The sequence below is a fragment of the Lycorma delicatula genome, chromosome 6 (assembly GCF_047948215.1).
Source record: "Lycorma delicatula isolate Av1 chromosome 6, ASM4794821v1, whole genome shotgun sequence".
NCBI classification, from domain to species: domain Eukaryota; kingdom Metazoa; phylum Arthropoda; class Insecta; order Hemiptera; family Fulgoridae; genus Lycorma; species Lycorma delicatula.
Genome location: NC_134460.1, coordinates 44,999,133 through 45,014,168, shown reverse-complemented (window position 1 = coordinate 45,014,168; position 15,036 = coordinate 44,999,133). Strand labels below are relative to the sequence as shown.

General features: G+C 29.8%; 1 long non-coding RNA gene across 2 annotated transcripts in view; it reads right to left on the bottom strand.

The window, feature by feature from the left end:
* Nucleotides 1-10,015: 10,015 nt before the first annotated feature.
* Nucleotides 10,016-15,036, bottom strand: part of LOC142326627 (uncharacterized) — a 322,938-nt gene continuing 317,917 nt past the window's right edge. For both annotated transcript variants that reach the window (XR_012756817.1, XR_012756818.1), the window contains 2 exons: nucleotides 11,497-11,584; nucleotides 10,016-10,446 (listed from right to left, as the gene is read on the bottom strand). This is a non-coding gene — a long non-coding RNA (uncharacterized LOC142326627). The remainder of the gene's footprint in view (nucleotides 10,447-11,496; nucleotides 11,585-15,036) is intronic.

The window sequence follows — 15,036 nt, the reverse complement described above, 5'->3', positions numbered from 1 at the left end:
ATTCTATTAAATAAATCACGTAGTACAAAATAATGAGGCAAGACAAATCCTAATTTAATTTTTCATGAATGTACTAAACATAATTTAACAGTACAGAGGAATAATTGAATTTTAAAGAGATTAATTTCAGTAAAATAAAAGTGTAATATATATACACTAGCAGACCCGGCAATGTTTCGCTGTATATATATATATATATATATATATATATATATATATAGAGAGAGTGAGGGAGAAAGAGAGTATAAATGAACACAGTTTAAAATATGATCAAAAAATTAAAAAACTGAAGTTCACAAATTTTACCTTTCACTTATTCTCCTTCCCCTTTTCCCTTTCACCCTTCTCCCTCGCCCCTCTCCCAGTCTCCTTTTTATCCTTTCCCGTTTTCCCCTTTTCTGTTTCCACCTTTTCCCCGTTTTCCATTTTCCCCTTTTGTCCGCGCGTAAATCGGTCCACTAGTTTTTTTTTTTTTTGTTTTTAGCGGACACACATACGAACATGCCTTTTTATATATATATAGAATAAAAAAGTCTGTTTGTATATTTGTTTGTTTGTTTCGTAAATATCTCGACACCGGCCCCACCTAGCGGGTATAGTTTTTGCAAAAATATTTCTTTTCACGTAACTAATATTCATTTTCTGAATATGAACCAAATCGGTGCATAAATATAATTTTTTCTAAATATCTCAACCCCAGCGCCATCTAGCGGGTTCATTTTTTGCAGTGATAATTCTTTCCGTGTAAGTAACATGTATTCTGAATGCGAGGCAAATCGGACCATAAATACAATTTTTCGAAATATCTCGACGCCAGCGTCACCTAGAAGGTCCAAACTAATTCATAAACTTTCCCAGGCATTCGTCCAACCATTTCCCAAAGTTTCATCGCTATCGGATGAACGGTTTAGGAAGACATAAGAGACATACGGTCAGACATATACATATATATATATATATATAGAGAGAGAGAGAGAGTCTCATAAGTTTCCATACATAGAATACATAAAAATGAATAACAAAAAATACACAAATAAAAAAAAATGGTTTTCATAAAAAACATTTATTTTACTTTGTAAAGAGATTTATAGGACATTCTGTAGATTATATTGTTTATGTAATTGATTTGAGATATTGAACGTTAAACAAGTCTAGTTAAATTTGTATATTATTTATACAAATATATAGCGCTGGGAGAAACAAAAACAAAACACACTGGTTGATCGCATTTCATCTGCTTTATTCTTAATTAATCTCCTAACAATAGTTTTCGTTACCTTTATGACCTACTTTTTCATTTTTTAATAAAATTAAAAAAAATAAATCGTCAGTAAATGTTAATAACTTTATTATCTTTCCTTCAACTTCCACAAATTAAATTTAAAAAAATTTAGAACTACGATCAAGAACAAAACTAATAAACAAACGCTTGTTTTTTTTTCTTTAAAAGTATTTGCGTTCATTCATAAATCACATAAATGTTTAAATTCTTACGGAATGACCAGAATAACTACGCTATTTGAAATACTTGGAATAACACTGAATATGTACTAAGAATTTGTAATGATTATACGAGTATATATGTATGTATATATTTTTGTAATGATTCAGACATCTGAAATGAATGTTCAAAACCCGGATGTTAACTCTCGTAAAACTGACGTTTTTTTTTTTTTAATCACTTCCTATATTATTCCACCCTCCTTGCGTCTATTGTACGCATGTGTGTGCGTGTGTGTATGCGCGCGCGCGTGTTATGTGTGTACATAACACACCCACACACACACACACATATAAATAAAAGAGAGGGGATTTAAGATAGTGTCTAGACAACACGGATTCTTAAGGTCAGACAAGATTAACCGATTGCTAAGGCATGAATCATGCTTAAAATAATACATGTATTTATAACGTACAGTATAACTTAACTTTAGGTGTGTGTGTGTGTGTGTGTATATATATATATATATATATATATGGCCTTGTTTGGATTTCTTCCCTTATATAGAAACAAATTCATTCTGAAATATTAATTGATTTAGTAAGCAATTGTAACAAATTAATAATAAAACAACCAATAATGCAATAATAAATATTCAGTCAGTAAATAAATATAGTTTACTTCCGGTCATTTAAACCGCTTTAATCTGAATTTATCAATAATCCAAAATAGAAGTAAAGGGCTTTCATGAAAAACTTAAATGATTTCATTCAAGATTTAAGAAAAAATGACGTAAAATATTTAAGAAATTACAAAAGAAAATATATATCGATAAATTATGGCAGCATACGTGTACAGTCATATATTTAATAATCTACACTTTAGAGGAAAGAATTACGAGTTTACAAACGGAAGATATAAGCTATTATTTGCGGGATTTTTCGAGCTGTAGTAGGGAGTTGTATCTTATCAGTAGACCAGGTCAAGAGGAAATATAGTGGGAATATTCATTGTGAAAGGATACACAGGAAGAACCAACGCAAACAAGTCATGCATAGATTTTGAAAATACACCATTCTCGGATTGAAACTAAAAAAGTAAATTTTGGTAAATCATGTTGGATGTAATAGAAGTCATTAATATTTTGTATTGTGAGTATAATTGAAGATCCTTTTTGTAAGCGGGGAGAAATCAAAATGTTTAGCTGGACGATATTAATACGTTTTTTTTGCTTAATTAATTCAACACAGAAGCTTTTTGAAGCTTGCACGTGGAAAGGGAATTTTGTAGCGTATGGAAAATGTCATGTTTTCTTTTCCTTTTTTTTTTTTGATTGAAGGGGTTTAAGGGGAAAAAACTCCCTCAAAGGAATGAGTTAATTTATTTTATTGTGTGGATATAGGTCAACGTAACTTAGCGTACACTATTATGGGGTCAGTTGAACTTTTTTTTTTCTTTCCTAGCTATACATGAGAAAATTATGGTGATCAGTTCAAAAATCCTATCGATCAGTGCGATAACCTTTCGATCTTTAATTAAATCTCAACGTTTCACAATCTAAAACCAAAATAAAAAATAAAACATTTTACTAAAACTAGATAAATATATTATGTATTTCTACAATAATTCTTGATTTTTGAATTTTAGAATTCAGCAGCCTCCCGATAATCAGATTTTTAACAGGAACGGTAAACTATTTCAGATTATCATGTATTGTTTCAATTAACCACACATCTCAGGAATGGTCGAACCGAGGCTGTACAAGACTACACTTCATTTACACTCATACATATCCTCATTCATCCTCTGAAGTATTATCTGAACGGTAGTTACCGGAGGCTAAACAGGAAAAAGAAAGAAGATTATCATGTATTGTATATATTTTTAAGAATTTAGTTTCAATAGATTTAACGGAATCTAAGAATTCGATTAAGACAAAAAAGCTACAAAAGTTTTACCGGTTGGAGTGTGTGTGTGTAAATACATATATATATAATTATTTATATCGTACAAATTTTCGCTAAATATCTTCAGACTGGATGAACTAATTCTATTCAAAACATGGTCAGTGAATATTTCATTTTAGACTTTTTAGGTGGTTTAAAAAAAAAGATTTTCTTAGAAAAAAATGTATGCTTAAGGTAATGTGCGTGTGCGTGTGTATTTTTATATTTAAATAATAGTTCAAATGAAAACCATCTGTAAGGTAAAATCTTCAAATAGTTTGAAAAACCAGTTTTTAAAATAAAAATTCAAATTCTCACTCAGTAGCAGAAAATTATATCTCCTTTACAAACTTCTTTTGTTAATTTCATCCAATAAAAACATAATTTATTATTATTACAATTATTACTATACATATATATATAGATATAGTAATATAGGCTAGGTCAGAAAACCAGTCTCGTCAAGCAGATCATCTGGAAAAACAAACTTGTCATAAAATTTAAAAAAAAATCCAGAAAACCACAAGATGACAAGGGTGTATAGGTATAACCCTTGTCACCGAAAATATACAATCCAGTCCTATAGAAATGTCATCAAAAGCAGTTGTAAAGGAATCGCAGTTATTAAAAATATGTCCTTAAAGAAATTCGTCATCACAGATAAAAAATAATGTCAGTAAATAATCATGTTAAAAGCTTGCTTCAACAAACTCTTTATCCAAAAAAACTTGATAATTTTCTTTTCTCTTTTTTCATTATATTATAAATCGATTGCCAAATTTCCGATTATTTTTAGCCTCATTTTGAGTTCTCTGTATAATGTGACTCTTCTACTACGTGTAAATACCTCATTGTGAGGTATGCGCCACAGCTTTCACATATGGGTTTCTGTTCTCCTGCTAGCATGTAGGATGAAGTAATTCTAGTATGATTTCAACTCGAAGTCTTGGAAGGTTACTTGTTTTCGACGCGTTAGAACATTTCTTATTTTAATGGGAATTAAGTTGTAAGCGTACCCCACTTCCTTATCCATTCCTTTCCTATGACCTGTTTGCTGTAGTTTTTAAAGTCATCTAGTCGAATTAAAGTAATGTCGATTTCTTTGCTTTTTGCTGCTTGTTTGGCTGATTTATCACCAGGAATACCGGCGTGGGCAGTTGTCCATATCAAGATGCATTGGTTACCGATGCATTGGCCTTCCACCGAACGGCGTCGGTGGAAGGCCGGAGAACGGCGTCTTCGGTTTTTCAGTGAATACATAGGTATAATTTTTATGCTCAGAAATCAGTGTCGAAAAGCATTTTGTATATAAACGTCGAGTAATCCTTCTTTTAGCTCCTTTTTCAAGCCGATCCGGTTCTCCATCGTTTTTACATTAACCAAAGTGAGGCTTCTCTTTTGGAAACTGGCAGAACTTCTGGCAAAGCGGTAGCATGGCTTCCAAAGACCTCCTTTCTTTTTACCCCATCGGGTCTGGAAAAAGTGTGTCTTTTCCGATACTGTTCGGACAAGCTAAGTTTATAAAAAGAAACGAAATTTATGTCTTGGGTAAGCCAAGAAATGAGCTGCATATCTTACTACGAGTAGAATAGTTTCCCTTCGTAATTTAACGATATAACTCCGGCTTATTACAAAATACTGTCAATCGGGCTAGTGCGGAAGGCTCCTGTAGCCAGCCTGATTCCTGTATTATGGATCGCGTCGATATTAACCATTGTCAAAACAGGGCTTCTGTAAGCCCATCTTTACCTGGTGATGTGCACACATGTCCTTTCAGTTGAGAATCAGAATCCATTCACGTCTGCTAGTTCGACGAGCTTGTTAATAACCGACTGTAGCTTGTATTTGATCATTGCAGTTTGACTGCTGGCGTAGAAAATAGCAAGGTCCATCCATCCACATATAAACTTCTTCCAATGTCTGTTAATGTAGAGAAAATAAGTTCGTTCATTACGATTGTGAACAAGGTTCCGCAAAGCGGCGGTCCTTGAGGTACACCATTTTCTGAATTTCTGAACGCCGAATACTGGTTCCCAATTCTGATTCAAAAGTGTCTTTCGCCCAAAAAACTTTAAATAATACTTAGAAGTCTTCTTATTATTCCCTAATCTTGTAACTGTTTTAAGATGCCTTCAAGACACATCAAAAGTTTTTTTATAGATAAAAAAGACGGCAATTCAATTGTCCCGCACTCCCCAGGAGAGTTCCTGAGTCAAACCATCGCCCCGTTGGCCGACATAAATGAAATTACAGAAGTACTATGTTGTTGCCCGCATCGGACGTTTGCGTAAATGTTATTTACTTGGGATTGGGCTTATCCGGAGAATTATTACTTCAGTACTAATCGTTCCTATTTTCAATATTATTTCTATTTTATGAACAGGTGTGCAGAGTTTAATCAAGTTTTTGTGAACGCATAATAGCTTCCAAAGATTTTCTCATAAGTATCCTGGGATGTTTGTTGTGTATAGAATTGTTATGTTGCATAATATGGTTCGATTAAGTCTTAGGTACGACTAGAGGCGGGCAGTCGATAGAAAAAAACTATTACATAATACATACAATTTAATTATACAGGCCTAAAAATAAAATAACTCCTAGTTTTATTAAAATAAGGTACGCTACAAGAATAAAATTATACATTAAGCAGACAATATAGAAAAGATAAAATTTAGGAAGGATTAATTACAAAAATAATTTAAATGTCTTATCAATTACTAATAATTGCATACATATTTAACTAAAATTTAATAATAAACGATGAAAAATTATACTTGCCTCGTATATATAATTACCTATATTCTTGGAACGAAACGAAAGAATGTATAAATAATAAAAAAAGACAGCGAGAACTGGGAGAGAAAAAGTAAACTGCATAAAAGAAGGAGGGGAAATAAGACGTGTGCATAGGAAAAGTGCAGTGTAATTTTTCATTGCAACAAGCATTAAAAAAAAACCACAATCCAATCTGATGACGTAGCCAACTAAAATGACCTTGAAACACTGAAGTCGAAATAAACTTCTAGGAAGTAACTTTCATTATAATATGCTTTATCAATATAGTTAAATAATCATAATGACACTTATTGTAAACCAATACACATATTTTCAGTGAAGAAAAATTTGAGTAGCCAAAACCATTACGTTTTTATATATTTAATTAATTAATCGTAGTACTTTTAATGTAATAGTTTTGTAAATTCTACGATCTCGCTAAAAATAGCCTTATAAAAAAAAAAACTCTCAAATATATTCTCTCATTCTTGCCGTAAAAAAATTACTATTTAAAAATTTTAAATATCCCCACGAATTGATACAAGGTACAAAAATAGGTTATTAAATAATCATATGACGTCTATAAATGTGAATTATGCATAATACACGGATAATTAATTTAAAAATTCTACCCCACCATGCGTTAATATTTCCAAAAGGATTCCTGAAAAAATAAAAAAAATTTTTTTCCTAATGGGTATATTGCAATCTGATCAACTAGTGAACGCCCTCCCCCATATCCAATGAGATGATGATTGTTATATATGACATGTAAATGTGGCGTAGTTTTGTACACTTAGGCCGAAATTCCTGAGACATGTCGTTAATTGAATCCCAATCATTGTAGTATAAAGTAATCCATTGTCTATTATTCAAATCCGTTTATAAAACCAATTAACTTTTACTAGGATTTGAACCTTAGTAACTTCAACTTCGAAAATCAGCTGTTAAACAACCGATTTGAGACGATGAGTTAATCACTAGCCCGGTGGATTATATATAAAGGAATTTAAAAACAAATATAAACTACGATCAAACCAGATAATAAACTGTTCTCAAAAAATGAGTTGTCCTAAGGTACTATAGATAGAACGTCATTATGTCTCCCATGTCATTTTTAATAAATTTAAAATAATTTTTATACAGATATAAAAAGTTCTTAAATAGGTAGATTTTTTTTCATAATTTAAACAATACAACTAAACTGCTCAAATAATTTTCACAATCGTTTTTTAATATTATTTTTTTTTTTTTAGTTATCCATTTAATTTTTTCCTATACCCATTATTTTTTTTAAAGAAATACCGGTGCATGTACAAAGATATTTTGAATGAAGGAGAGAGAAATAACATTTTAAATACCTTCAGAATATATATATATATACTAGTATCCCCCTCGCGGCTTTGCCCGCTTTTATGGTTACTTGGGTATCCCGACGCGGTCAATTTTTAAAAAATATTTTTTAGTCGAAAACAGAGGCAGGTGCCGCCAGTCGCATCGCATATACAGTGTAACAGTAGTTCTAACAGTGGTTGTGTTGACCGCTGAACCGCCACGCTGTACACTGTCGCACTCCTTAAAAAATCGAAATCCAAAAAACCTAAAATGCTTTTTAGATATTATTTTAATTGTATTTGCAAGACTAAATCTAATAAATATCTCGTTTAGTATAGTCGGAAATGGGGAAAATTTTCAATCATTGTTCAACATTTTTTTAAATCTTTTTCCAACACTTTCAAGGTTGAATTTCCAAAAATCTAGATATTGGATTTTAGATATTTACATAAAGATTGCACACCCCAAAAATCAAGTTTATATTTATCTTAATTTGCTACAAAGAAATTCAAAAAATTGTCGGGTTTCAAAAAAAATTCAAAAATCCATTTAAACTCAGAATTAAAAAAAAAAATCTTTTCTCAGTGTGCACTTATATCGTAACAAGTATTTGTATATAAATTTTCATCAATCTATCTACAGTAGTTTTTGCTAGACATTAATGAATCAGTCAGTCAGTCAGTCAGGATAAGTTGTTTTATAGACTTATGAAAATAAAGTTTACAAAAAAAGAGATGCGGAAACGCTTCGTTTTTTAGTGTAATTTGAGAAAAATTTACCCCTAATGTCTGTTTTAAAGATAAATAAAGGTATATTGACATTTTTTAATTTACATTAACGGGTAAATTTTATAGTATTATGAATTTTTGACAAGAAAAACTGTATAAAACCGGTCCCAGAACGGTACTTTTCACTAGTTTTTGAGAAAATTATTGTAAAATAAAAAATTTATTGTCGAAAAATACAATCTACCAGTTTTTAAAATAATCAAAACTGAAACCGCTAAATTTAAAAAATATGCAGAGCATTACACGACATGCTGATGATTTTGTCATTAAATGCAAAATATTAAACATGTTTGTTTTTTAAATTAAAAAAATAAGCCTTTATTCATTATTTGTAGTATAATTATTAAAACAATTTTTTTTTTTTACTTTTTTATCATAATTATGATTTTTTAATGGATTTACATGTCAACTATTTACAAAAAGGAAACAAGCGTCATTAACATAAGTAAACGAGGTTAACTTTCATTCATAGTAATTGGTTAAAAAATAATAACTAACATTTAACGACGTTTACACGTTAAAGAAAATCAAAATTTACGATGCCATTAAAAAATGGACAGAAATTAGCACGATCTGCCTGAGTTATGTTTCTATAAATTATGTTCATAGAATAGAACATCAGATTTCAGAATACCTTAATAAAAAAAAAAACTAACAAGAAAGTTGTTATGCTTTCCTGGAATTGATTGTTTATTCTTATATAGCGGAAAAATAATACATAAAAAAATTCTAAAACTTTTTAAATAAAGATCGATATTAAACTTTGATTGGCTCCCCCAACACCAATATTGCCCCTTAAGAATTTTTTTTGGGCACTAGTACCACTACTATGCTTTTACGAAGACGTAAAAAAATATTCGGTTAAAAATATGCAATAAATAAAAGGATAATTTTTTTTTATTTTTGGGAAACGAGAAAATTTAGGGGAAATAATTTTTATAAAGATGGTTAAGTTAAGTATGAATGTGTGAAGCTTAATAAAAAGTGGGGTTATGCTTAAAAAAATTTGAGAAATTTGACCTCAACTATCTCTCGCACTCCCTGGAAATATTGACTCCAAACATTTACCAAAAATTGATCCATATACACGAAAAATCACATAACCTGGATTCCAACTACACAATGCGATTACGTTGATAAGCGATTCTCAACAGTAACTATGTAATAAAAAAGTTGAATGAAAAAATAAATAAAAGGTACACGATACGGAAGGGCTAAGGGCAAGAAAAAGAATGAAAAATTTAGTAAACTAGTGATTTGTGGAAGCGGAAGAGACGATGAAGAGGATGATAGTGTATGGAGGGGTTAAGGATCAGAAGGACAGAAGAGTGGGGGCGGAACGCAGCAGTGATGAAGTTGTGGGGAGATGCGAGGAGAATCGTGCGACTATTTTGCGAGCCCCAGTCCCACGGATCATCTGTCCAACCTAACCTAACCCAACCGAACCTAACCTAACCTCGCTGGATTATTTATTTCTCTTTACCTGTGATAAAAGAAAAACTACAATGCACATTATAACATATACTATTGTAATTATTTACTAACAGATTTCTATAAAAGGTGATAAAATTATATTTTTTTTTAATATTATAAGTTCAAATTGTAACCGACCTCATGAAATGTAATTTAATACTTAACACTTAATAAATTAATTACTTAATAAAATATTTATTACGTAATACTGATTACGTGAAAAAATACAAAAAAAAGTCTCCTAAATAAAACTTAAGTTATTATGAAATTTATTGCACCAACAGTTAATTTATGAACAGTTTAAACGATATGAAAAATCGGTTGAGCAAAACGAGAAAAAGTTAACAGTTTATTAAAAATACAAACAAAAATGACCTGAAAATTTTTATTACACTTAATACTTATTCAACACAGATTAAAAGTGAAAAAAAATACTTTTTGAAAAACAATCGTATAAAATCTGTACTTTTAAAAATTTTCTTTACTCATATTTTACCACATAATCTAGACAGGCAGGAAAGAGTTTTACAACCGGATACCAATCCTACATACTTAAGGAAGCAAGCGGTATTATGAAATAAATAAACAATATCCATCGTCTAATCTGTCCGACGTCACTCGATTTCAATGTTCTATGTTGTTATTAACATGGCGCTAAGACAGCTGCAGTGTCAGCTAAATTAAAAATCTGTAATATATCCACACAAACAAATTAATATTTATAAAACAAATCAAAACAGCTGTTAATTTGTGTTGTAATTTTCAGCTTACAATTATTTTATTTTATTTAGAAAGGATAACAGTATTTATAGCTAACATAACACAATAGTATAGAAAATTTTATTTTATTATCTACAAGACAATTATTCATAGTAAATTAATGATATTTACGTCTTATTTAAGTCTTTTTCTTTTTCTGTTTTGCCTCCGGAACCACCGGTAAGGTATTACTACTTCAGAGGACGAATGAGGATGATATGTGTGAATGTAAATGAAATGCAGTCTTGTACAGTCTCAAGTCGATCGTTCCTAAGATGTGTAGTTAATTGAAACCCAACCACCAAAGAACACCGGTATCCACGATCTAGTATTCAAATCCGTATAAAAGTAACAGCCTTTACTGGATTTGAATCTTAGAACTCTCGACTTCGAAATCAGCTGATTTGCGATTACGAGTTTACGATGATTCGGAAGTCTACGATGTTTGAGCATTACTCATTAGTTATTATTATATTGGGTCTTTGGGTAGCTGTAGTCTCGTTCTTGAAGTGGTGGCATAAATTTAACTACGTACGTCTTTGGTTTACCAAACCAGTATGAAGTATTATTACAACTAAACAAATAAGCTGATAAACAGAAAGAATTGAAATTAACATTTTTGGCTAGGCCTCCATCTATAGACCTTTAATATAGAACGCCAAATATTTACCTCATATCATTTTGAAATTTTTATCTAAAATTTATAAAAGAAATAAGAATTTTATATAAATAATTAAAGTCCTCAACAAAGTTAAAAAATTTATTCTGTTTGCTCCACTTCCACGATACTGAATTTCATGAAACAATTCAAAGATAGATGACATGACAAAATCAGTATGAAACATTTAACATATTAATAAATACGGGAGATTAAGAAGCTGATCAAATTTCGGTAACGAATTTTTTTTTAAGCATCAAAATATCAACTTAATTTTTTTTTACAAAAATACGGAACAAGCATCTTTCAGTATACGCTTACCTATTAATAGTTGATACTTGAAATTCATAGTTTCATTCAACGAACCTTTAACAATATAGTAATGATAACTTCGTTTTTATTCCAAAACCTGCAAAAAATAAATACAAAAATGTATAAAAAAACATGATTTTTAAAATATTCAAATCTAGAACACAATATTTATAATACTTACAATATTACTAATACTTATTACTTACAATATTTACAATTACTAATTAAAACAAAAAATCGATCACTTTAAATGCAAAATCAAGACATTTAAATACGGTGATTCTTCCAAAATCATTGTACGCTGCAGAATGTTTGACGATGATCAATATGAGACTTTCAAAAGAAAAAAAGGGAAAATATTTGGTTTTATAAAGGAGAATAAACTTAATGTAAAAAAATGTTAAATCAGAAATTTAAATAAATATACGATAAGAAATTGACGGTATTCTACATTTAAAGGATTGAAGGATAATAGAATTCTGAAGAAAATCCATATCTCTTATCTAAAAATAAAAACTAAAAGTGAATATTGTGACAATTAAGATAGATTAATCTGAATTAATTAAGAACGATTATGGTCTTTTCTGTTTCACCCCTAAAATCGTTTTTTGCACATTACGTATTATATATTAATCAATGGGTATTTAGAAGAATTTGCAGAGAAATTATAAATACAAATCTAACCAAACTTAACCATCGCTGGTTAGTGAGCGTAGATTAAGTTTGGTTAGATTATATTTATAATTTTTCTGCAAATTCCTCCAAATACACACCGATTTGGAAGAAAATATATAAAATATAATACGTGCTGTAAAAAAAAACCATTGTGGGGGAAAAACGGAAAATACCATATATTTAAATAAAGCAGGAACAGGAAATCCGTATATACGAATTGGGTATTAAACAAGAAAAAATTGAAAGAAATCTCAGAAAGGTAGCTTTTCTTTAAATGAAGCCCCAAAATTAAAACAAAGAGTAGAAGTAGTAGTAGAAGACTCCAGAAAAAAGGCCGGTGAATTATTTAAAAAGTACTCCGAGGAAGAAAAGAAAGAGAGTAAAAAGTGATAAACATGATCCATAAGTGATCCAAACGGGAAAAAAAGATCAACTTCAAAATGATCAAATTGGCTTTTAATATTATTCATTATCAAATAAAAATAAACAGAAGTTCCTTATCAAGCATTAAGACGTATATATATTCGTAATTGTTATTAAATTTGTTCTTATAGTGGACAATACTTTTATTTAATGACACATTCTTAAAAACGCCTAAATAATTATTATTAATAAAAATATAATTTAATTAAAACAAAGTGATTAAAAAATGTAAATAAAATATAAAATAATAAATGATGCAAGATCGTTTTTCAAGCTTTAACCATAATAACAAAATAAGAGTAATTTCTTTCAAACTACCCTTGCACCGTCCAGCTTCTAAGATTCTTGTGTGTTTCAACCACACGGACCTCTATAATGACACCCTATAATTAGCCACTATACTTTTAGACAAAAAAGGTTATTTCAAAAATTATAATTTACAAATTAATGGGAAAAAAAATAGTTTTATCTGCAATCAAATCTTATTCTGAGTTACCCTTGTGATTTTTAATTTTCTTGAATAAAGTTTGTAGGAATAGAGGAAAAAGATATAAAGGAAACCCATTTTAACCTTCTTTCTTTTCCTGTTTAGCCTCCGGTAACTACCGTTTAGATAATTCTTCAGAGGGTGAATGAGGATGATATGTATGAGTGTAAATGAAGTGTAGTCTTGTACATTCTCAGTTCGACCATTCCTGAGATGTATGGTTAATTTCCCAACCACCAAAGAACACCGGTATCCACGATCTAGTATCCAAGTCCGTGTAAAAATAACTGTCTTTACTACTGACTTGAACGTTGGAACTCTCGACTTCCAAATCAGCTGATTTGGGAAGACGCGTTCACCACTAGACCAACCCGGTGGGTTGACCCATTTTTAACCTGTTGTAATGTAAATTTCACATTCCATAATCTAATTAAGAAATATAATGAACGTATATTTAAGAACAAAACCCCATCTTTTGTTTTTAATTCTTATGATTGATTTCAATATTAAACAACACATTTAAGAAAAGATTTATATTTTTCACCTCTCAATAAAGAAATGTCTTTTTTTAATTAACCGTTAAGTTTTAATACGATTACAGTACTTAAATAATGTCAATTAACAACGAGATAGAAAAAATTTAATGAAGGAAAGAATGTGAAAATTAAAAAAAAAGAACTACTATCACAAAAACAGCTTGAATTAAATTTCTAGAAATGCAAATTGAATTATTTTAACTTCGGAATTAATTTTTCTTATTTACCAAATTGTACGAAAATCTACCAAATTGCTTGCACGGAGAAACTCCGTAAGTGTTATGTTACGTGAGGATTAGAAAATCCTTACAAATTAAATTAAAAATTAAAATCCCTTACAATAAAAATTCATTTGATTTAAAAAAAAAAAATACTTTTATTATTTAAAAAAAAACAAAAATATTACTGACTTTTACAGCAGTGTACTATAAATAACAATATAAAGATTCATTTAAAATGTTAACTTCTTTATTTGTATGTTACGAATATTTTCTATTTATACACGGTAAAAAGTATGATTTATGTAAGATTCCTACATCATGTTTAACAGAAAACAACATTCCTTACGGATAAGGTCACTTAATCTCATTAAAAAAAAAAAAAATGTATATATAAATCCCAACTGCATTCCAAATACTAGAAAATAATCAAAACGACTAAACGACTTAAGAATTAACAAATAAGAAACGTGTGTATATATATGTAAAGAGGACGCGTGTGAAGTATGTCTGTGTGTATATATATATATATATATATATATATATACAGTACAGGTAGGTAGGTATTTGCTAGAGTGGAAGTCATAGTGCCAATGACAGAAGCTGCACCCACATCCGTAAGTTAGCATTCATTCACATTTTTATCCCCCACACACATACACACACACACACACACTCTCACTCATATACATATATACTTTAAGGTCATTTAAAAATACTACATAGATGACGTAATTAATTCCAATTAGAATCATAATCGGTAAAAATATCCTTAAAAGTTGCTCTATTACAGTAAAAATGAATAGAGTAACATGAATTTAATTAACGATTAAACATTTAACCTTTTACTTATATGCGTAATGTTTGTTATTTATTTAACTTTTTTTTACTTCTGATAAACTTGTTACATCATTACAAAAAAAAATAAAATAATATAATACATTAGAAATATGTATTAGGAAGATAGAGTGACCATTCTTTACCGAATAAGAAGAATCACAACCTATAGTTGAAAATATTAAGGAACATGTGTCGTAGGATAGATCGATACGCAGTGAAATCTCCAAGAAAGAAAGGTCTCCACATCTTTTATTTAACAAGTGAAGCGCATAATAATCTATAGAAAATCATCGAGGAGAATGGAATTAAGGATACGAGAATAGCAAAGAAGGGACTATCTACCCCAGGACAACGGAACAAAATAATCAAA